The sequence below is a fragment of the Vollenhovia emeryi genome, unplaced genomic scaffold, assembly GCF_000949405.1.
Source record: "Vollenhovia emeryi isolate VEMERY1.0 unplaced genomic scaffold, V.emery_V1.0 DF939218.1, whole genome shotgun sequence".
Lineage (NCBI taxonomy): Eukaryota > Metazoa > Arthropoda > Insecta > Hymenoptera > Formicidae > Vollenhovia > Vollenhovia emeryi.
The window spans coordinates 722133-744462 of NW_011967148.1; positions in this window are offsets into that span (position 1 = coordinate 722133).

Below are 22330 nucleotides of genomic sequence, written 5' to 3' on the forward strand. Positions count from 1 at the left end.
CTCTCTCGCTCTTTCTTTCTTTCTCTCTCTCTTTCTCTCCCTCTCCCATTGTCTTCTTTATCTAACAGCGCAAAGAGAAAAGCTCTGCGGCGGGAAACTCCTTTCTAGCTGCAGCTGCATCTCCCGAGTTAATCTCGGTTTTGGATAGGCGAGAATTTTTCCAAGTGCTGAAAGTTTTTTCCTTCTCTATCATTCCTTATCTTTCCCGTCAGAGGGGGAGGAGGGAGGGGGGGGGAGAGAGAGGGAGGGAAAATGAAAGAGGGGAGGAAAGGACAAAACGACGAGTGCAATTTGTAATTGTTTGTCACGAGAAACACATCCGTTTGAATGAAATCAATAGCGTAAATAAAATTATAACGTTCCGATCTGCGGGACACGTGTGTTCAATTAAACTAACGACTTTGTTATGATTTTACACAAGACTATGATGTTACATCAGTTATGTGAAGGGTATTAAACAAACCGCTCCGATTTCAGCAATTTAATTTCGACTAACAATTTGTTTGTTAATTGTTACCAGTTTGATAAAATTCTCGAAAATTGCGTGCGGCAGAACGAAACGAGAAGGGAAAATAGTGGAAATAATAGTAAAAAGTTCGTCATATATCGTTAGTAAGACTGGCTCAGCGTCTTTTTACATTACAGCGAGATTTATAGTCACAGTTTTTTCGAAAGGAGAAAGCCTGCCATCTTTAGTTTTTTTCTCGATGTAACGGGTGTCGATGCGTCGATTTATAAGGCGCGGACGTTCTCCGCAACTGACGCACAAGGAGCACCATTTGTCTCGGGCTTTATTTTCTTCTACATTCTCTTCCCCTCCATTTGTTGACTCCTCCCCGTCCCCGTAGTAACACGAAAAAAGCTCTTACGATTATAGGTACTTTTTCAATCTGAATCGACGGAGTTAATTTCACTCCTCGCGTGGTAGATCTTTCCACCGCACCGCTCTCTTCCTGCTTTTTTTCACATGCTTTTGCGCCGGACAGTGAAATATCCTGACCGAAGCCCTAAGTATATATTTCATAAAGGATTTTCTTAAGCTATTCAAATATGGGACCGCAGGGATCAAGCGATATCGCTGCGCATGGAACGTGTTTCGAAATAAAATATTTTATTTCTAATATTTTTCTAATGGCACACTTCGTCACCCTCTTATTTTTTTTCACACAGTTATCGTAGAACCTTAGCACTTGTATACACAGCGATGGATTGCTCTAACTTAGAACTACGTCCTCAAGAGCGTATAGTTCATAGACATAATATATCCAGACGAGCATTTGCCTTTATTTGAGCAGTGGGGGTAGAAGTTCACGTAGAAAAGGACAAACTCTGCTTTGTGCTATTTCGTTCTCTCTCGTTTGCATGCGAATGATGCTCAATGCTCAGTGCTCGGTCTAGATATATTATGTCTATGGTATAGTTGTATATGTTCAATTATCAATGATGTGACCGAGGGGGAAACCGCTGAGGGCATTGTGGTGTACAGATTTGCGGCATTACTAGGCTTTACTTTGGGCATTGGGTCTTGCTGGGGCATTATAAAGATAAAATAAGATAAAAATAAGATAATAAGATAAAGTAATGCCCACTGGGCATTAGTGGGCATTGGTGTACAAGATTTTGGTCAGCGGTTTCCCCCTCGAATGTGACTGCGTCTCTATAATGAAAGTATTAAAGTACTAGTCCTTCGTGTTAAAAATATGGGAAAAGTATAAACTTTCGTCGGTTCAAAAAGAATGTGCAAAAGAGCGCGATCAAAATCACAATAAAAAATCGTCCGCATAACTGCAACAATTCGTGCAACAGCCCGTTAGACTGATGGTTTTAACTATTTCTTTTCATTTGAATCGTTTTCGTCTGCAGTTACTAAGAGGGTTTATCGTTAAACGATTTCAATTGATAGCTTGCTTTCTTGCTTTCTAGACACGTAAGAACTTCGCACTTTCGCTCTCTTTCTTGTAACGATCAATTTATTAATTTTTTCAAGCTAAATAAATGGATAGATTTTTTTTTTTTTTGGTCAATTTTATTCTTATTTTCTGTATAAGTTTCGTTTGCGTATCACGTATTATTGTATCCCAATGTTTAATTAAAATGCTGCACGAGGAATAAAAGCCTGATGAATGATTTTGTTAGATGCATTAGCCTTTACATGCCTACAATGAATGTACCGCGCGGATTCTGCAACGTGCTTCCGGCAAACGTTATTTATTCGCCACTGCAGGACTGCGTTTCGACCGTGGACTGACTCTTCCGTGCAAATTGACAGTTTCGACCGATAGTTCGGAATAGTTGCATCCGTGCGAGACCGCCAAACGAATGCCGGCACTATTGCTGCGTGCTTCTCCAGAAATGCACTTCCGACACGTCCATCCGATTAATCCGACAATTTCGGAATTCGATGGAAATAGTTATCCAAGAGTTAGCATGTGCTTGGAACTTCACAAAGACATAAAAATGAGAAAGAAGAGAGCGCATTTCTCCACCTCATTAAGCAGCTAAAGCGATGAGGAAGTACTTGGTGAAAATCCGTCTCGAAATCAAAATGACGAAGTCGGTATTGTCGAAATGAGCAAACTGGAATACGGAATACTGGAATATTAAAATTCATAACGACAATCGCAATTCCGATTGAATACGCGTAAAGTGGCCGTGATTTATAAAGTGAAATCGCCGGTGTACAGTCGAGTAATAATAACAGCGGTAACAACGCGACGAAGATCCAACGCAATTCGTGCTAGTCAACATGCTTTGTTCGTGATTGATTTTATTAATAACGAACACGAATGCATATTTATTATGTGTATTCATCCGATATATTAAATAAAAAGGCACGAGAATATTTTAACCGAAAGACGTGTCTCGTATAAATTTACTTTGGACGCTTATTTCCAATTTCGATGCAAACCGGTTTGACTCGCATATCGCCGGTTGCGCTTCATAAAAATACAATTTAATTTGATTGCTACACGGAGCACGCACACACATACGATGCATGTATTTTCCATTTTTTCCCCGTAAAACATGGCCAGGGTTTTTGTGAAACCCGACACTTACCACTCCTTCCGACCTTGCCTAAAAGAAAATGAAAATAGGAAAAAAATGTGTGTCACGGCATCTCGCGTAACGTGATCGTATAAGCAGCGATCGTTAGATCCCCCGTATCAATTATCGTGCATTGCCGTGCGCTAGGTAAAGTCAACGTCCATAAATTTGCGCGTGGCAAAAAGCGATCGCGCGGACGATTTTGCGGCCGCTGGCCGAGTGGACGCTCCGTGCTATTACGAGGGGCTTAATTAGAAACCGGGAACACGGTTTCTACCTGCGGAGTAACAAGTGCTAGCGCCGTATTTCCGGCAGCGGACTCAATTACAGCGGCTTACACCTTTATTTAGTACGTGTAAGTCGTACGCCGGCTCGCTCCGAACCGACGCTAATCGTCGGTTTGTTCGAACTAATCTCCCGGTCTAACGGTGATTCCATCGATAAACGAATGCTTACATAGAGTGCTAAAAAGAACTGTTAAGCAATTACAGATGAAATGTCAGGTTTGCAGAAGTTTGTGCGCGGCACAGTTCTCACGAAACGCCTTTTATAAAGTCAACGCCTTTCGACAGTCATGTGTTGCACGTTAAGGTCAACATTCTCCTTCTACAAGATTATGTTCTAGTTTTCGCAAAATGTTTCTTACTTGTCAAGTTACAGTTAAATTTCTGGAAATAATGTAGAAAGTCGGAAGACTGGTAAATTATTGATGGCATAAATTATAGAAATTGCACTTTTTGATAATATATCGTGAAAAAGATCAATTACAGTTCACATAATTTAACACCTAAAATATGAAGACAGAAGCGCAAAGGTATAAAAATCGACACTCCACCATAATAATAATCAAAATTTAACGCTACAGAAGATATTACTGTCAAATTAACTGTGCGGTATAATAGAAACTTTAATACATACTAGATGCTGTTTAGTATTTCGCATCTTGTTTTGGTAAATTTGTGCAACTCCGTGTCGATGGACGAAACTCTCGCTGATAATCGTCCAATGAAAGATCGTCAGCGAATTTCCTATGTCACCGGAATGCCTTAGCTTACTCTATCCGTCCGATGCTGCATGTGTTTCGCTGGTCGAACGGATCCGGCCCGGGATTCCGAATAATTCGATTCTGCCGTCCGTGCGATTCGGTCGCCGCGTGTGTAATTCACATGTACACGAACGCATAATCGCACGCGATTAGAATCGAAAGGATGATCGTGGTAAAGCGCGACGGTCGAAGGGTAGTTGCAACGCTCCGCTAGTTGCACCTGTGGAGCGCGGCAACGAAATGCACTGGAGAATGAAATGAGGAAATATCGGACCGTCGTTTGGAAATCCTGCATATACCGTCGGTGAATTTAATTAGACAGATAAAACGGAAATTGCACATCCAGCTTACGAGTTGGGCTTTTGGCAATACGACATGCTGCGGAGCTTGCAACAACAAGATGGCCGATTCCATTCTACTACAATGATTTCTCTTTTACAAACAACGAACTAAAAACATCGCATTTTAAATAGTGACTGAAGAATTTTATGCGAATAGATTTTTACTTGGAAATTGAAGAAAATTAAAAGGTGATAAAAAGCATTATCCACTTTGAGGACAGTTATTAATTTCTATTAAATCAGACTGTATAATGAATTGTTTAAAACTAATGACTCTACTTGGAATTAAAGTGAATTATGTTTTATTCGATATTATTTACCTCTCGGTATCGCCAATTTGCAAAGTAGTGTCAACACTAAGAAATAATATTGAATAAAAATACGTGTAGTTCGATATTATATGTACTGAATAACAATTTTCCTGCGGGAAGAAAACAAGATATTTTCGTTCGGAAGTTTAACACAGATATTAAATCTGTTTTATCTTTCCGTTCGGTACAATTTATTTTTCGACAATACTCCATTCTATTAGCCAACAATGCATATTAAAACGTATTGCAATTGATTTATTAACATCGTGCATTAAACAAAATTTTACATGATAAAAAACACAATTGAGACGAATGTAATATGACACTTTTAGATTGCACACACATATAGGTATATAGTAATATATTACCTAAAATTCCAAACATTAAAGACTCATTCAACTTTAGTAAGTTTTGTTTGAGCTTTAAAAATGCAGTTTCGTATCTGTTTTATAAAGTACGTTCCATACATTTATATTTACAGTAATAATCTGGTTTTATCGTTGGCTTCATTCATTATATTTGTACATTTATCGCACCCTCAGAAAGGATTTCTGTTACTGAGACAAAAATATTCTTGACGCATTTATATTTCTCACAACCTCATTTAATATAAAAATAAGACAATATCAAAATAAAATCAGTAATTCTTATTCTCCTCTGTCGAATTAAAAACGATTGACTTAAAGCGAATTCGGTTGCTTGCACTAGTGCGCACTGACAATGAGTGCACACTAAGGCTTGTTTACAGTCAGTTCTTATATTTAACTTTGTCTTAAATACATGTTCAGAGTATTTAGTCAAAAAATGATCCGCGTCAACGTTGTACAGACCATTTTGCTGGATAAGAAATATTGCAAGAGGTATTTAAGATGATCTTTAAATATAAGAATTGACTGGAAACAAGACTTAATGTGCATTCAGTGCGCACTAGTGCAACCAACCGAATTCGCTATTACTGTATTGAGACAAGAGTAACTTATATAAATGTCAGTTTATATATTTTTGCATTTAGAATAAATTTTTCCTCCGTCTTACAGCGCACGAAGTTGGCGTCACGATATTCGACAAAAGACGATATCATTTTATTCTAGATTTTAGAATTTTTCATTTAAGATTAAAATATTCCTTTCTCTATAATAAATATGATTGGCGCTATATCGATCCTATTTTATGATACATTGAAGTGCAATAGCATTGGATCCGGAAATTTTTTTCTGCGGGTGCAGAGTACTTTTCCTTGAATTATTTTATACAAGGCAGCTTTATTTGTTTTAAATCACGTGCGTTATATTTCTTTTAAATACAGATATTTAAAAAACTGTCTAATAATAATCTGTAAAAAATGTCACAGTTATGAAATGAATCACATATATGTGATTATCGCGTTCAAGAGTAATTGCTGCTTTACAGTTTTTGGAAGGAAGCAGAGAGCGCGCAAAATTTTTGGTGTATATCTCTGCGAATAAACAGATTTTTCTTGCTTTCTTTAAAATTTAGCCTGCAATATGTGCTACCTTTCGGAAACAAACGACCCAACTGTATTTCACGATGGAAAAAAAAAGGAAAGATTGAAAAATGTTGCTCGTTGTAATGGCAGAACAGCATTTTCCTGATCGAACAGCGATCACGCTCGTAAAACAACAAGCGGAGAATGCTCCTCCTTTCGTTGGGAGAAACAGAAAACGAGAATGGCGAATCCTCGATAAATATCGGGCCGAATGGCATACCTAATACCGCCGCGTCAGCGAAGTGCGGTGTAAACGTTCGTTCCATTAGCACGACTCTTTTTAATTGGCCGCGATTAGAGCTCTCTCTCTTGTTTATATCGCCGTGACTCATGCAAACGCGACCGAAAAACCGGATTGTTCGCATTCGGAAACGATCACCGGCTCGATGCCGATAATCAATACGATTTCGTGCGAATATTCCTTGCGTGCGTTTATTAAATTTATCTAATCTCTCAGATCGACAGATTTGTTATGCGCAGTAGGCGTAGTTTTTATAAATCTAAAAGAAAGAAAGTAGTTGGTAATTTGTGAAAAATTCAAGAGTTCATGGTTTGACAAACTTCATATTGTAAAAGTCAATTAAAAACCTGCATTAGACGTTTAAACACACATTGAAACATTTTGCCGAGTATACAATAAACGTACTGAATTATTTTCATACTCTATATGATTAATCGGCATGATATTTATATAGCTCACATTATTGTTTCAAATTAAATAGGGGTTTTTTTTACCGCCGCGTATGAATAAACCATCGAATGCAACCTTTTTGTTACATTCGATGCGTGAATAAATTATGGCACAGCTTTCTGTGAAATAATAACGCGTTTCTCGGTTATTGTTATCATTATCGCGCCGTGTCGTTTCGCGAGCAACGCTCACGAATGCAGAATATTAAATATTTTTTCATCATCATTTCATGGGAACAATCTCGCACGCATTCAGCACGCGAAGTCGCGGAGATTTAGACTCTCCGGTTTGCGTCGATCTCTGTGTGATGCATATATACAACATATACATGTATAAACACGGATTTATTAAGTGGCTTAGCGTGCACGTCGAGTTCCCGTGAAATTTGCCACAGACGTTTCCGCGACGGACTTGAGCAATACTAATCGGAGAGTCAACTTTCTGTTAATTAAAACCAAAATGTCAAAATATTCAATTCAACATTCTGGAGTGCCTCCGTTTTTAATTCCACTAAAATATTCATCCAACAAGTGTAGAGCAGTTATTTCTATTTGCGCCCAAATCGCGCACTAAAGTCCAGTTGGATTTTGAAAAGCCCAAGAAAAAATTACGTTAAGGTGCAGTGGGGGTTTACCGTACGGATTTATCCGTACACGGGGCAAATCCGCACTAGGCCCTTATTTATTCGAATATACGTTGCATTGTACCAACTGTAAGGTAGAAATCTTCCTTTGATTAGTATTCAATGATCAACATAGGTGGCCGCCATGTATTCTGTGATTCCCCCGTTTAACTCGTTCGAGAAAGTTCATGGTGTTTCCATAATAATTCCGCTTTTGCCCCATAATATAAGGAATAAGATTCAATAATTTTTAAACAGGTAGGTGCAGTTTTGCCCCAGTTCCGGGACAAGTCCGCCCTAGCAGCACTGTTTTTAATTTATTATGAAAATCATAAGTTTCAGAAGTTATTTTTAATCCAAATTAATGCAACTTAAAGAATAAACCATGCGCTAAATAAAAACACTAAGATTATTAGGTTTTAGTGGAATAGATAGAAAATACATCAGTTTAAAGTAAACTTTACAATTTCTGGGTCGGTTTTACCCCACTCCACCTTATTATGTTTCTGAGACATTCTTTTATTTTCTAATCAATTATATATCATGCAATAAAACTGATTTTACTATCTTACGAATATTTACAGAAACAGTTTATGATGAAGTAAGCGCTTCATTAATTTTTTAAATAAAATTATAACCATAGGCTATAGTTAGAAAAATGTTTTTATTTAATCTATTCGCTAATTCTCATGATTTTCGAAATATCTCGGTATTTCTAGTTCAGCCGTCTAGTCGGCACAGCCTCTAGCAAGGCACCAGAGCTTTCGTTACAGTTGACTGATCTTGAATATCATACATAGTACCGCAAACACGCCATCACGGAAGTTACGCTGCATTTAATTAAACGGCGCAAATAACGCAAACAATTCCAAGTAGAAATTGCCAGGCATAACAATTTTGCAATTTTTTTCTATATGTTTATAATACATGCGGCAAATATGAAAAAATTACAAAATTATAACAATATACGGCTACATGCGGGGATATTTTGGAAAATTGAAGAAAATACACGTTGTTGTTCCTTATGAAATTTAGAATTAATTTTTTTAACAAATTTATTGAAAAAAAACAATATTTTAGCGTTTTCAATTTTATTTAATATTTTGTCATTCAATGTTTTATTTAAATTTAATTTCATATTGAAATATACTCACACAATCTACTACCAATTATATAATAGTGTGTAATATTTTATGAGTATTTCTTATTTTTATTTTTGAAAGTCAATTCACGAGCACTAAATTAATAAAAGTAGGATCCCAATTTTACAAGGAACATATTTCCTATTCGTTTACTTTCTACCAAAAGTTTTAGAATCTAATTTGATCTTCGACATTTAATGTGGAAGATAAAATACTATTTTTACGAGACTTGAAAAAATTTGAAATATTTAAATGCTGTAACAAATGCTGTAACATATGTTGTCAGCAGCATCAAATGTCGAAACTAGCGCGATTTAATTGCAAAGCTGATCTCGCCTTCCGTGTCGAGTGAAAAAAAATGTCAATCTTTTCGTTTTCGAAGTATCAATTCGACAATGAATAATGTACAAGATATTACGTTCGATCGATGTCTTGCTACTTTCTATATTTTATGCAATTTATACTTGGTTCCTTCTTAGCCAGAATTTAATAGGAAGCTTAATGGGCGAGATTACCATAACTATAATGTTAAAGTTGCTATTAAAGTTGAAGGATTTTAGCGAACCAAGCTTGAAAAGTACCAATAAGTAACAGAACAGTGTTATCAAAGCTATTCACACAGAACTTTATCTTAAAGAAGTTTTAAAATTTAGAATTTTATTACAAATATATATATATATATATATATATATATATATATATGTGTGTAAGTTCGATGAGAGTAAAAGGTTTTAGAACTGCAAGTTACGAAATAAGTTTTCCAAAGAAATATTCTTTTGAAGCTCTTTCAAGTCTCGCTACTGGTCGCGCCCTTCTGTGCTCAAGTAAAATATAAACTACCATTGGACCGCAATCTAAATTATCTTACGAGAAAGAGAGGATAGTCGCTAATAAGATAATATAACAGTAACTAGATCCCTTCTGTTTCTTTTCCATTTTAACTGTTCTTTGTACATTTTTCTCTACACCGCCTCTTGTTCTTTTCAGGGCATGAATTTAAACACACCTCATTTTAAGTAAATGTATCGTTGTAAAAATGTACAGCTAGGAAAGTGAATTTGTTGCCTATTATATTAAAATAAAGGTATCCGTATACAGCATACAGTAGCTACGAGTACATGTGTAACTGAAATTTTTTTCCCAGCATCAAAAGTGAACTTTTAAAAGTTAAACTACTTTTATGAATATGTTACTAATGGATACGTTTTTTTTTGTGTGTTCTAGGTAAGTCTGCTGTGAAAATCTATTTCCCGGAGCCGTAATACCCGGTGATTATCTCGTAAGACAAATTATAATTTCTCTAACAAACGTCGCGAAGACACGAAACGAGAATGGCTGCGTGTGCGAAATACAATTCGAGGCACGTAAGAGGAAACACATCAAAGTACAATCTCGATCGTTTTGCGGCGAGATCGAGACTTTGAATTTCGACGACGTGACCGCGCGGAATTTCAACTATTAAGTAAATAAAACCGCAACGAGGTTTTCGTCGTTAAGTTTTGAGCAAAAGAAGAATAAAGAAACGAGCAACACGCGTATCTCTCCTACGGCACGTATGTAAGGAATGCGATAAATCGTTGAAATGCGCCCCGAAATCACGTTTATAGCCACGTTCCACGGAATTCGAATTAACTATTAGAATGATCAATCGTAACCGCCGATCGTAAACGTCTTAGAGTTAATTGGAAGTTTCTCCCGGTATAAACCTCGCGAGGATTAACGGGCAGAAAACTCCGAAATTCGAATCACGTAAAAATGGAGTATTTTCTCGGCAGTCGACCAGCGATTTTCGGAATGATGTTACCGCGAGGTTTCGAAATTAAACCGTTTACCATACTAATTAGGCCCCGTTGTACGTACGGATCTCTTTCCTTGCAACGGAAATGTTTTAATAAACGTATCGTGATTGAAGTGACTTGCCATTTAGTGAACTTTGACATTCTACTGTATAATAACGTTTATAAGTGTAACATTTAGATTACAACCATGTCACATTACAAAAAATTGACCTATCTAATGCGGTTATGTTTATTAATAACTTAGACTACGTAGTTTTTAATTTTTTTATTAAAGAGCTACGCTAATTTCCATTTTAGATAAAAGTAAACAAATTCGTCGAGTGTTTTGTTAAAAGGAATACTCGCTACGATTTTCATTTCTGCAACTGCAATTTTTTATATTAAATGGCCAACTAAGCTCAAGGATTATCCTTTATTCCGGGAAAAGAAATATGTAAATTTTCGAAGAAACGAGCTTCTGCCGGGCGTGTTACAGTTTTCTTGGAAAACTCGTATAATCGTAACGTCGCGGCGCAATATGGAAAGAGGGAAAAAATGGGGGCTCTAGATAAATGTTACTCTAGGAGCCGAGTGCGCTATTAAAGCTCGCGACGAACGAACGCGATTAAAGGGCGATTTTTCCTTGGCGCTCGCTAAGTTATTCCAACTCTATATTCGTCGTGTCGAGCCTTCCGACGCGTTTTGATATTCTGACGGCGATACAGTCCGTTCTAGTTGTGTGATTTATGGCCGCCGGTTCCTTAATTTACGTCCCTCCGCGATAAGCAAACATCGCCCATTGGCCGAATCGGCGGTGCACACGCACGCGTGACGGAATTGGAGATAAAAAAAATCCCCCTCTGATTTCTTCAGGGATCTTGCACGGCCCCCGTATCGTCCAAAAGCTTGACATGTTAGGGGCGAAATGTAGCATGACGTTGAATTGTGGTCGCGTGATTTAAGAATAAGCAATCGCGTGATAACGGGAAATACGAATGTCATTCAAATAAAACTGAACCTTGATATGTAAACGATCTTTTTAAACTTCTCTCTCGCTCTATTTCTCGAAAGCTTGCCGAACGTTAAGTTCCAGAGATACGAACGGGTAACAGAAGTACACTTTTCACTTCATTTTTCAAGTGAATTTTATAATAAAATAATTTTAAAATTATGTACCCCTCAAGGTACTTAATTTTGTAACACGCGATGAAATGTAATGTTTTAAATAATTTTTAAATTATGTACCAAGGTATTTCATTTTGCAACACGTGATGAAACGTAATCTTTCTCGGCATTTCCGTCGGGAAGAAAGCGGCCTTAAGTTGACGCAAGGATAGATGAAAGACAGCTTATTACGTCTATCTTGGGATTCTACCTATATACAATAGTATAAATCACAATCATTGTAATCCTAATTAACGAGTGCTTTAGCTAGTATTCGGACTTGAAGCTTAGGAAGAAGCAACAAGGCAAGTCAGTTTCGTCAACGTGCAACGCGACAAGCGCTATAATTCATCGCGATACGCGCTTCTCGAACGTAACGCGCGCGCTACAGGCCAACGACGAGCGATAAGGACGCATAATTAATCGCCATCGCGTAAAATCCGCGTTGCACGCGAGGCATATTGAAATTAGGGGAATTAACGAGAATTAACGCCGTCCTGACGACGGCGTTACAGCGGGTGGCCTGCACGGGCCCATTAAAAAAAAAAGCCAGATGCATCGAGCCGACGATAATTGCCAGCCATTATCGTAAGCGCGAAACGTGAATAAATTAGATGCCTTCGGCGACTCATCGGAGCCGTTCGATAAGAGAGGCTGCATGGCGATGCGCTCGGCCGCGTTGCGAGCTGAGGCGTGTGAGTCGACGAAATCTAAGCGACGCTCGCTCGATCCTTAACCGGATTATTTAAAAGTCAAGTGTTCACGATCTAACACCTTGACCGGTCCGTGATAAATCGATTCGAGATGACTTAGAGAATTGCAAATAACCTTTCTTCGATCTTATCGAGAATAATTAAAATATCAACCGACTTTTCGAGCAACTTATTACGCCATAAATTTAGCGTTATGTAGTATACTTATCAGATCTGGAAAAGGATCACTTTATTTGATATGACTTCTCTCTGCGAAAGAGATTAGTAAGTGTGCAGTTATTGCATTATATTACAATAATCGTAGTTAATTCTGTATGAGAGAATATATTGTAAGAGTTTTGTTTCCGCGAGGACACGTAATTCTTTTCTTTGCATAATTGGAACACCCTAAGAAAGAATTTCTTTTACCGAGACAAAAAATATTCTTGACGCATTTATATTTCTCACAACCCCATTTAGTATAAAAATAAGACAATGTTAAAATAAAATCAATAATTCTTATTCTCCTCTATCGAATTAGAAAAGATTGACTTACTATGGTACATTGAGACGAGAGTAACTTATATAAATGTAAGTTTATATATTCTTGCGTTTAGAATAAATTTTCCCTCCAACTTACAACGCACGAAGTTGGCGCCACGATATTCGACAAAGGATGATATCATTTTATTCTAGATTTTAGAATTTTTCATTTAAGATTAAAATATTATTTTCTCTATAATAAATATGATTGGCGCTATATCGATCCTATTTTATGATACATTGAAGTGCAATAGCATTGGATCCGGAAATGTTTTCTATAGATGTACATTTCCAGTATAAAAATTTATGAAACTGTTAATAAATAAACTGTAAATAAATAAACAATAAATTTTAGATGTCTGTTAGCTGCGATCGAAGGGGTAGCAGATCTTGTTACAGGAATATACATCCTCAGAAAGGATTTCTGTTACCGAGACAAAAAATATTCTTGACGCATTTATATTTCTCACAACCTCATTTAGTATAAAAATAAGACAATGTCAAAATAAAATCAATAATTCTTACTCTCCTCTATCGAATTAAAAAAGATTGACTTACTATATTGAGACAAGAGTAACTTCTATAATGTAAGTCTATATATTCTTGCGTTTAGAATAAATTTTCCCTCCATTTTACAACGCACGAAGTTGGCATCACGATATTTGATAAAAGACGATATCATTTTATTCTAGATTTTAGAATTTTTCATTTAAAATTAAAATATTCCTTTCCCTATAATAAATATGGCGCTATATCGATCCTATTTTATGATACATACGTGTAATAGCATTGGGTCCGGAAATGTTTTCCATGGGTGTACATTTCCAGTATAAAAATTTATAAAACTGTTAATAAATAAATAAACAATAAATTTTAGATGTCTGTTAGCTGCGATTGAAGCAGATCTTGTTACAGGAATATAAAGTTGGATGGTAAAGGATGTATAACGTAATTAGAAATTTGTAAAACGCGGTTGATAATTGGTCGTTGAATTCGAAAAAGGTTGTTATCGTTGGCGCTCGTCGTTGTCGACCATTTCGCGATGAGAGATTTACCGCTTTTGCACAACGATTGCATTCAACAAGAGCGTGTTGCATTCAGATCGCGCGCGCAGCAGCTCCGAGGAATAAATTGAGGAAGTTCTCCTATCATATATACCGCATTTTGAAATACCGCGCTTATCGCGTACGCGTGTTTCTGAAGATCTTTTTGCGTTCGCCCCGATATACGCGCGAACGTCCGTTTAACGCTGCACATTTTGGCGGAAATAATTTCTGCATTCAACGAACTCGCTTCCCTCGCTTTTACAGAAATGTGGCGTCGAAAACGCGACGAACAATGCCGAAGGGATCCCTCTTTTTTTTTAATGCACTCGTAGATAGCGCGAAACGAAATTTTCACATCGACACATTTTACGTCGATATCGATTGCTCGGAATTATGTGTAAAAATCATTCGTATCCGGAAAATTCTCCTGCTAATTGTGCGAATGTGCGATTTTTCATTAATTTCACTATGAAAATTCTATATATGAGTTAATTTCGCACCTTTGTCAAATATATCAAATATGCGAAAACCTGTGAGTTATGAATAACCGAAATATACCAAGTCAGAAATGTCAAAAATTTATAATTTAATTTGCTTTACATTCGATGCAAATTAATATTAAAAAAGAGCTATAAATTCTTTTATCTTCCACGAATCGTGTCGCCTCCTGGAACAAAACGAAAATCTTACTCGCCGGACGATTCTACGCGTGAATCGTCCAATTGGACTAAAATGTGAACTTTCGCAGGCAGGAGATCTCCGGCGTTGGAACTCTACATGATCATTACCGCGGTACATTCACGGTTAATTAATTACTGCGACGAAACTGTTCATTTTTCGGGGCGATCGAAATCTCCGCGTTTCCGGAAACATCGCGCTCACAAGTCGTATCACTAGTTTCGTGTGCGTTTAATAGCGAATGCAGTCGCAATGTACTCCAATGCGAACTAAATTGAGAAACTTCTTGCATTAGGTATAACACAGCCGTGTACGAGAATCTTGGTGTTTGAGGGAGAGATCGAGCCCGTGCGCGAGTGTCTCGCAATCATAATCGATTCGAGCGCGTACCTATATACCAGCCACCGCAGTCGAGTGCATGCAATCAAGGATCTATGGATTGAACGAAATCAGGGGGAGAATTCCGAGAATCGAAAGCTTTAGCTCAAACGTAATAGCCGGTTTCGAGGGGACCCGTATAAGTAGGGCAATATCGAAGGATACGCAAGTGGAACGTAGAATATCGAATATGCTTATTGTTAGAGAAATAGAGAATAAGAGAATAGAGAATACGTGCGCTCTTAATTATTGATTTTGCACACATCGGGTCGTGATTTCTACGCGATAATTGGCGGTACTTGTCTATCGAAGTGTTACGTTACCTCCATATATCGACGTATCGGACTGTTAATTAATAGTTCAGCCCAAGTATCGTACCGTCACAATCATGCCTCGCGTATAATCGTAATTATTAATTATCTCCGCCGTTTATCGCGGCGAATTATTAATCGACGTTAATAACGGAATTCACGCGCGGCTGGACGTAGGTTACGCGCAGATGATTTTTCGATCATCATGGAGTCGCCATGAATTATCTATGCGTCGGAAACAGAGCGCTTACGAAAAAGAAGAATGCGCGTTTCGGAATGATAATATTTCCAGGCCGTCCTCGCGCGTTCCGCATTTATTCGCGCGCCACGAATAATTTCCCGACATTTCCCGGAAGGACCGTCGCTGCGGATCTGCAAAATGCAAATTTTAATAAGCACCGCAGCACCGATCGCTGACTCGTGATTATTGTTATCGCTCGGCCTTAATTGGCGCGAGAATGATGTCCGAGACATGCGTGTTCGTTAATTATTAGCGCCGCGCGGAGAACGTGACGTACGCACGTCGACTCCGGCGACGACGACGACGACGACGACGAATTCCGAGGGGTGCCATTAAGGCTTCAGGGCTCAGTGAAAATGATGGTTGACCGTATAAATTACACCTTCGATTTTCGTAACGCCAGCCGGCTGAATTCACGAGGACGACCATAAATTTCCTACGTTAGAACGCGCGGTTTCGCAGCGGGCGCGAGGCGGGGTGTAGGAGCCGCCGCGGCGCGCCGGTGCGGTGGTCGCAGTTTGCCCCGTAATTTGTAATCGTCGAATTCTACGATCCGCCGTGTGCCATCTTGCGGAACCCACCAATCTGTGACCTTCTTCTTGACATTAATTTAAAACCTTGTCGTCGCCAATCTCGATCGAAAAAGCTCCCGGTATTATTAACAAGCCGGCACGAAACGGTCAAGCGGCGATTAATAAACGTCGGGGGAATTTCTCCGCTGCAGATCCACTCGGGCGCGCCTACGCGCGGAAATTCATTGAACATTATTTATTGTTACACGATCAATTTAATTATCCGGTCGCAGTTATTTGCGCAAAAGATAAATCGCGGCTGTAATTCTTTTATTACACACACGCTCCGAAGTTAATTCCATTTATTTAATCACTCTCTGAAAGTCAACCAGTGGATTATCACTGAAAACAGTGAATGTTGCAGTTATAAGTTTAAAAGAAGTATACCACTGAGGCCCGGGTTTTCATTTTCTGGTCGACTGTTAACCAAGCGTTAGTCGACTCTCCATCTTTTTCTATGTTACTATCTGAGAAGAGACAGAGAGTTGACTGTACCTCTGGTTAACAGTTAACCAGAAAATGAAAAACCGCGTCTGTGAATCGCAGTGGTGTATATTATATTATGTAAGTCAGTGACTGTTCATTGTTTTCAGTGATAATTCACTGATTGATTTTTCGGGAGCAAACTATTAAATCCCGGTACTTTCGAAAATGATTAATGGTTTCAATTTTACTGTTACGAGACGATCGTACGACCCTTGAATGTAAAGCTGCACGTGAAATGATAAACAATTATTATTGCAATTATTAGTAAAAGCGAAAAGACACACATGAAATAAACTACTTTGTTGCAAACGGCGGCACTTGCTTTAATAAAGGTTTAATAAAGATGAGCTTATGAAAATTTATGGCGCGCGATCCTATTGGCCACGGTAATTTAAATGTGACGATTTGTTTTATTCATGAGCGATCGTTTAAAATACTTCTGACGTACGGTGCCCGGTTAAATAAGAAGCGGAATATTTCATGCCGCTGCGGGCTGCGCGGCATAAATTGAAAATTAACGAAGAAGCGTAAGAGCCATAGAGAAAGCAAATTCATGAAACAGGTCATTCACTATGAGAATTATACCGGAACATCTCGCAGATCTGCGTTTGTAAGCTTTTTCAAATTTCATGTCTACAGAGGAAAGTTGTAAGATAGGCTTCGAATATGAGATAGCAGGTTTTCGACACCCAAATTCAATCACAAATCTTCTTTCGCAACGATTACACGATCTAACAATGACATTTCCCCTGAACAGACTTCACTCCAAGGGCAATCAATTCAGGGTGGAACCAGCAGACGGCGCTTATTAATTTCGCGGAAACCCCCTCAGAAGTCTGTCTCATAATAAGGGATTTTCCTTTCCTATATGTATGATATCTGAAAAGATATTAGCCAATATGTGTGTGGTTGCTTTTTGAAAGTTACGCACGCACACTAGTTACTAATATTTTTGCGTGACAATACAATGTACAAAATGGTACTGGAAATTTTGAAGTCAAATGGATTTAGACAGCACACAAAATAGATTGAAACAAATTGTATTTATTGTAACAAAGCAAAGTACAAAATTGTCAGGGCGATTAAAAATTTATTATAAAATTTAGTAAAGTCAAAATATTTTTTACTTATATTTTTATTACGATTGAAGAAGAGAACTTGAGGCAAGCACGATTAAACAGCAATAAAATAATCATATTTTATTACATAATAAAATAATCAATTATGTAAGTGTGTTTTAATAACAAGTAAAATTTAATAAATATACATTTTTGCAAATGAAAATAATTATACTCTCATCACAGAATGTTAAATTATCAGAAGTCTCGAATTTTAATAATAAATTATTAGAAAACGAGCCGGAAAATCACTGACGCTGCTAAATACTGATAAACGGACCCCTAACAAACGTTAATCGCGTTTGCTTAATATGTTGTTTTATGGTATCCACTTAATTATGCAATTGAAAACAACCTTTCGGCAAGGTACACGCCCCTCGTGGGGAAAACAAATGGAAACAATTTTAATTAAACGCCACCTGTCCGTGCACGCGCTTTATTCAATGCACACGCATCGTGCAGTTGAGGATTTTTTAGTAGCCGCCATTGCGGTAACGCGTGGAAAAGCGCTTACACGCGCTCGTTACGATCTGACGTTATCAGTTCAACGGTAATGTCCGGTTATTCTGTCTTTTAATTAGGTCATCAAGACCAAGTGTTTCCCTCGAGAGAAACGTGAAAATCCATTAACGCAGCCCCAATAAAATTTTCGCATTTCCTCTTCGCAACGATGGAGAGATCCTTGCACTATTTTCACCGATAACTCGTCATATTTAATTTCATACATATTATAGAACAATCCAGAGACATTGATCAATGATTGGTCTGTTTTTTTTTTTATAGACATCAATAGTAGACTCTTCCTTCTTATTTTTTAATAGATATAAATTCTATTTTTTATATTGTTGCGCAATTATCATTATTCAATTAATCACGCGTATATACGTACTGAAAGATGGAGGAATCAATTTCGAAGCAGCTTGAAACATTTTGAAATATATTCGTCACTTGGGTATATTACATTGCCATTAGATCAACATTTTCATTGTATTATTAATAAGCATTGCGCAAAATCAGATTTGCGAATTTCAAATAGATATATTATTCAATATATTGTGATTCGCAAAATAAATATCGTACATAAGTCAAATATGAGTCCATAATTTCCACGTGAGCCAATTATATTTTTATCGACGTATTTGTTTTTATAAATATATATATAGCAGATTTTTTATTTGCATACTTTATTTACATGGCACTTACTGCATGGATTTTCTATTTATAAAAACGGTATTTCTATTTGGAATGTAAACGTACATTTTTATTCTTATTTTTCTCGAAATTTTATTCATGCGATTCATATTTTAAATCGTTAACTCTGAAACCGACAATTAAAGTATACCTGTTTCTGCTATTTAAATATGTTATATTCTTTTGAAGAAAAACGATAAAGGGGAAAAATTAATTTGTTAAATCATTTACATATTACGACAAATACCACGGAAAATCTCAGAAAATTTATTTGCGTTTAATTTATTTTAATGAAGTAAGAATCAGATGTTTGAATTGCTTTGATGATGCTAATGTTACATCAATTTTGCATTATCTTATTCAACGTTTTCTTCAATCTTGAAGTTTTTCGAGCTTCGACTTAATACTTTTTCGAAAAACCAGTTCTTGCTTTTGTTAACACAAATACAAAGTAATGAGGGGTAATTAAGGGCCAAGAAACAGGATGTTAGCGTTAAAATAATTTAATTTTTCAAGTCATCGTGGCTCAGGTATTATTTTTCGCAATAAGCTTAAAACATTAAATTATTTAGACACCAACATCCTGTCTCTTGGCTCGTAATTACTCCTTTATTACTTCGTATTTGCGTTTTCACATTAGAGCCTTATGAATTGTATTAATTGATTTTGTTAACTTAGAGCAAACTACTTAGATAAATTAGAAACATGCGTCTTTCCGCTGCCTCGTCCACGGTGATATGTGATCGCTATCCCGGTCAAATATCCGGTAAGCTTCCGCATCGGGAGCGAAAGAAACAGATTCCGATCCACCTAATGAAAGTCCGCGCGCTGAAAGCAGCTGAAAGAGAGAGAGAGAGAGAGAGAGAGAGAGGGGGGGGAAGCGATCGGTCATCAAAGTGCCCGGAGATTCTCGACCGGAGAGTATCTTTCTCTCTATTTCCTGAGCGGCGTGTACAGTCCTTTTCACAAAAGATAGAAAGCATCTCCTTTGACAGACGTAATTACGTTTGCAGCCGAAACGAGTACGATCGATTACCGAAGAGCGGGTATTATGCGCTCGGCCGGCCTCGCCGTACGATGGACTTCAAGCACGTTGTCGTGCATTTAAGCCGCGCATTTCGCCGCGCGTGTCGAGCTTACGATGCATATGTCACGTGTCATTACTGGTTAATGGTTATTATTAATTTTCTAAATGGCACGACGTCGCCGAGCGATATAAGGAAAAAGTGCCACGTCATTTTTCATTCATCGCGACGATAATACACGACGTTATACAAGAAATTGTATAAAAAAAAACAATAATGGCCCTTTTAATAATAAATTCCAGTTCAATTTTGATTCAGCTCTCTTTCTCTCTTCTCTTCTTTATCGTAATAAAACACAGCGTGCTCCCCAAATGAGGTAATTTTATTTAACAATGCGCGCTGCGTTACATTTTATCGTATTTTAATTTATTTCCGCACATTTTTATTCAAGCCATAACTGCAAAATTCAGTGTTAACAGTGAAATCGTGGTAAATTTTTTAAATCTCTGATAACTTGTAAATATTCTCAACTTTATACCATTGTCAGAATCTCGGGAAAAATGGTAATCCGCTGAAATTATCCGCAGGATGTTATAAATGAGCCAGAATTTTCCAATCTAACTTTGCAATCGTCCGTCGTCTGACCTGTACACACACAGGGTCTTTCGTTATCCTGTAATAACAAAAAGCCTTTCGATTGATGAGGAAGGTTGCTTCCCGAGTTTTTCGTAAGTTCGTTATAACATAAAATAATAAATCACTGCCGTGACAGTTTAGCCTACGTTTAATAGCTGAAGATGAATGATTTCTTTCACTGTTCGACATACAGTAAGAAGAACTTTCTTGGGATGGAGAGAGAAATTAGTTTAAATGTTAATTAGCTCTTATAAAAATAGGTAAAAATAACGAAGTCGAATGTGATAGGGCAAACTGCATTTCGTGCTTATCAATATTGTTATTAATTTCAATTACACCGCGCAGCTTAATAGCGCAACTAGTTTCTACACTTAAATATGAAATATAATATGTTTACATTATTTAATAACCTACTGCGACGTTCTCTTTGCGCGGAATATTTTGAGACGTTGAGGAAAATTACGAAACGTAATACTAACGTTTCCAAGTAGTTTTATTGAGTACAATTCCGCGCGAGGTGTAATTTCGTGTAAAAGGGCCCGACTGAAATAAACACCACGTGAGGGTATGGCAAAAGAAAGTCAGAAGTTAGAAGATAAGATGTGAGAACGAGCGACGTGGATGTAGAAAGGTGCGGAGTATATGTAAGGCGAGAAAGGGATCGTTTGAACATCTGGCAAGGTACCGTATGAAAAGGACGTGAGAGCGAGAGAGAGAGAGAGAGAGAGAGAGGGGGGGGGGAGAGAGGGAGGGAGGGAAAGAAAATAAAAATAGCAGAGGTAGTAGATTGAGAGTGGGGATAATAAAGGGGAGATAGACCGAGGGAAGGGCGAGAGCAAGAGATGAGTAAAAAGCGAAACTGCGAGCATCGAGAGGGATGGTAGGATAAGTATAATGAGAAAAATTGCCGAACCTGTCCAAGCCGTGAGCAATGACCGTAAAGTAAAAACGCCAGTAACTTCTAACCAGAATGCTCGATTATCTCTATCCGTTATTCGACTGATGAAATTAATGTTTAAAGTGCATTAGCAACGGATGTTTCGTCTCGAGTTCCGAGATGCCTCATCTTCAAAAGTCGCGACGACAATGACAAATATCACGGTAAACAGAATTTCTATCTGAAGATGAGCTAATTCGATCGCAAAGTACGTCCGGTTTTTTACGGCATTACTTTTTACAACTTACCGTATTTATTTTTTTTTTTACAAAGAAAAATGTCGCTACGCCTATTGTCGTGCATCGCAACTGGCGCAATTGAAAATGAAAAGTTTTCTGCATACAAGCTTGGGAAGAAGAGAGGACTATGTTCTTCTCGTTCATTTCAAATGGATTTCACTTTGACGGAACTTTTATTTGAAATTCAGTTTTAAAGATATAATTGCGAAGGGAAAGTTGAGCTAAATTGTAATCCTTTCAATCGCCCGATAGTCTTGCAGAGAAAAGATAGATTAAAAAATCTGCTGTTAAAATTAATGATACAGACGAAAGTGTCCTATTATGAGACAGAATCCTAATATGGGATAGCAGGGTTTCTGTTCAATAAGCATCTCATCAGTTGATTCCACCATGAATTTATTGCCCTTGGAGCGAAATCTGTTTAGTGGAAAATCCATTGTTAGATCGTGTAATCGTTGCGAAAAAAGATTTGTGATTGAATTTGAGTGTTGAAAACCTGTTATTTCGTATTAAAAATTTCTCTCATAATAGAGGACTTTCTCCACATATAACGTTAATAGTTAATAGAGCAGTAATATTCTTTCTTTCATT